We start from the raw sequence: 315 nt of genomic DNA, 5'->3' as shown, positions 1-315 counted from the left end.
CTTTGAGTTCAAAACCAGGAGGTTGAGTAATGTAGACTTCCTCCTCTAATGGTCCATTTAGAAAAGCAGACTTGACATCAAGCTGCCATAGATCCCATCTTTCCCAACTTGCTAAGGCTATGACTAACCTCACAGTTTCTAGTCTTGCCACTGGTGCAAAGACTTCAAAGTAGTCCAATCCTTCCTTCTGCATGAATCCTCTCACAACTAGCCTGGCTTTGTGTCTTGAAATGGATCCATTTGGATTGAGCTTTACCTTATATACCCATCTAACAGAAATAGGAGTCTTGTTTTCTGGAAGATCTACTAATTCCA

This window comes from Lupinus angustifolius, chromosome LG01 (genome assembly GCF_001865875.1).
Source record: "Lupinus angustifolius cultivar Tanjil chromosome LG01, LupAngTanjil_v1.0, whole genome shotgun sequence".
NCBI lineage: Eukaryota > Viridiplantae > Streptophyta > Magnoliopsida > Fabales > Fabaceae > Lupinus > Lupinus angustifolius.
Note: the sequence above shows the minus strand (reverse complement) of the source record.